The sequence below is a fragment of the Crocuta crocuta genome, unplaced genomic scaffold, assembly GCF_008692635.1.
Source record: "Crocuta crocuta isolate KB4526 unplaced genomic scaffold, BGI_CrCroc_1.0 scaffold306, whole genome shotgun sequence".
Taxonomy (NCBI): domain Eukaryota; kingdom Metazoa; phylum Chordata; class Mammalia; order Carnivora; family Hyaenidae; genus Crocuta; species Crocuta crocuta.
Window position 1 is genome coordinate 648,433 of NW_027529630.1, and position 2,692 is coordinate 651,124.

The window sequence follows — 2,692 nt, forward strand, 5'->3', positions numbered from 1 at the left end:
CTGGTCCTTCCTTTCTTTTCTTTTTTTTTTTTTTTTTTTAAATATTTTTTATTTATTTCTAGGAGAGAGAGTGAGAGAGACAGAGAGACAGTGTGAGCAGGGGAGGGTCAGAGAGAGAGGAAGATACAAACTCTGAAGTAGGCTCCAGGCTCTGAGCTGGCAGTCAGCACAGAGCCCGACGCGGGGCTCGAACCCACGAACCGCGAGATCATGACCTAAGCGAAAGTCGTACGCTTAACCGACTAAGCCACCCAGGCGCCCCTGGACTTCCCTTTCCTCAACAGTGTTGAGCTGTGGACTTCTCTGGGCTCCTAAAGCCCAGGAGAGGGCGTGGCTCAGCAAGTTTTTGGGAGTACGCACCAAACTTCTTTTCTTTAGAAGGGAAGAAGGAAGATGAAGAGAATAGAGGAGGGTTATGAGAATTAGGCAGTGAGAGTATGTCGTCCACAAAGTCCTTCTGAGGGCAGAAGTACCTGGGAATGATGAGCACGTGGGCCACATGCCTACCAGAATATCTAACAAGAGGTCCTTCTACTTAGAAATCACCAGGGTCATAAGAAATTCCTCCCTGCTGCACTCATCTAATGTCTCTTCCTCCAGTCTTCCCACAAGTCTGAACTATTTGAGGATCCAAGCTCCTGCATATCTGCCAGTACTTTGTACTGAATGTACTTACTTAATTAATCATTCAGAATATATTTCTGGGAGCCATTTCTGTGTCAGAATCAATGTCTTAGAATATTTAGAATGGGAATTCCTTGACATTTTTAAAGAATAGAAATAATTATCAGTTATTGAGGGCTTACTACATATTGGGTATCATACTAAATACTTTATCTAATTTTATTATCTCGACAATCCTAAAAGGCAATTACAGTTGTTACCTTCATTTCACAGACAAGGAAACTTGTCACAGACAAGGCTCAGGGGTTATGAAATTTGCCCAAGTTCACATAGCTAATAAATGGTTGGGCTCAGGTTTAAACTCAGGGTTCCCTAAGTCAAAACTCTCACACTTCTACTACGATTCTACTTAAGAAAATCATTCATTTATTCATGTGTCAAACATTTCATATGTACTTATACTGTGTGGTTGGACGTAGGGACACCAGAATAACTAAGTAGAGGAGAGACTTAATCATAGTTGGGTTTCAGGATTGGAGGGTGAGAAATCAAAGGTTCTGTAGGTCAGTAAGGAAGCTACAGTAAACTATCCAAGGAAAGCTAATGATTTCCTAATGCAGAACAAACGGAAGGTAGGGTGGAGGATGGGGAGGGATATTTGGATGCAGGAGTGGGGGGAATGTGGCTAGAGTCATATTACTAGCTTTACTATGTGGTCATCCAAATATTTGGATCTACTTTGAGCATCTACTGAGCACCTACAATGTACCAGATTTCTCCTGTTATTTCATCTTTACAACCATTCCACTTTTGAACAAATTAATCAATTATTTCTAATCCCTTGCTACCACTGAACACTCAGAGGGATTTAAATTCATCTACTTTTGGGCAGAGCCCATTTTAATTTTCTGTTGATGTTCCAGGAGAAAGTGGTGGTGGAGAGGTAGTCTGAATAGGTTTTGCATTCTGAGCACAGTCCCTGCTATTCCGCGTGGCACCCTGAGTCACCAGGTCTAGTTTCTAGAACATGCTCAACCTTCTCTCTTGTAATATCAAGCTTCTGTTCTGGGTTAGGCCCCGGGAGAAAGAAACCCAAATGAATAAAACACAGCTCTGACTTCTAAGAGCCTGGGTAGAGAAGACACGAAAGTAAATAATAGGATACAAAGTGACAAGGCTGTAACAGAGGCCTGCCCAAGTATTAGCCAAACTCCCTGAGAGAGATCCAGCAATGTATACCAGAGAAGGCAGGAACATTTGAACCAGGCCTTTAAAAATAAATGAATTCCTAAAGTGCAGGTGGCAAAGAAGTTCCAAGAACCCTCATTTGTAACAAATCCTACATTGAGCCATTCCCTTAGGGCATGCTCACAGCTTACATTCGAGAGATTCAAAGAAAGAACGGTTGTGATAGGGCCAGCATGGGTTGGAGGACCAGGAGGCCAGGGTTTGGGGCCTCGTAGCAGCTGCAGGCAGGCTACGCGGAGAGACAAACCTCCCAGGAGGGCCCTCCAGCTCCGCACGTGGTCTGGCCAGGAAGTGCGGGCAGGACTATGGGGAAACCTTCCCATCACCGCCCGCGGACTGGGGCAAGGAAAGGGTAGAATAGTTACCATGCCATCGTCGGAGCCTCCCCTCTGATTGGCCCTAGCTTCAGCTGCCCGACTGTCTCGGCTCCAAGAAATGGGGCGGAGCCTCGGTATAGCGTCACCACTCGTCTCTCACACCCCTCCCGATGCACCCCAACGTAGCCACTGACAAGCCCTCTTGGGGGAGGGGCCCTGTATGACGTCACGACTCCCCGCAGCCAATCGCGGCAGAGAGGGGCGGGACTCCATGTCCCTCCCATCGCCCCTCCCCGCTCCTCCCCGTAACTCCTCTGTCCCTCCTCTTCCCCCTCTCCGTTTCTCCCTAAGACCGCCCTCACGTTCGGTTTCAAAAGACTCGTTGCCCAATGAATAACAGGGCGGGCCTGGAGTGGCGGCGGCTTCTGCCAATGCTCAGACAGCGAGGGCGGAGCGCCGGGAGCCAGCCTCTGACGGCGGGCGGCGTGTGACGCAGTCGGGCC

At 47.7% G+C, this 2,692-nt stretch overlaps 1 protein-coding gene across 6 annotated transcripts in view; it reads right to left on the reverse strand.

Annotated features, from left to right (window-relative positions):
* Positions 1–2,302, reverse strand: part of PGAP2 (post-GPI attachment to proteins 2) — a 21,487-nt gene extending 19,185 nt beyond the window's left edge. For all 6 annotated transcript variants that reach the window (XM_077762184.1, XM_077762183.1, XM_077762181.1 and 3 more), the window contains exon 1: positions 2,238–2,302. The gene's annotated coding sequence lies outside the window, so the exon portion shown is untranslated. The remainder of the gene's footprint in view (positions 1–2,237) is intronic.
* Between the last annotated feature and the right edge of the window lie 390 nt (positions 2,303–2,692).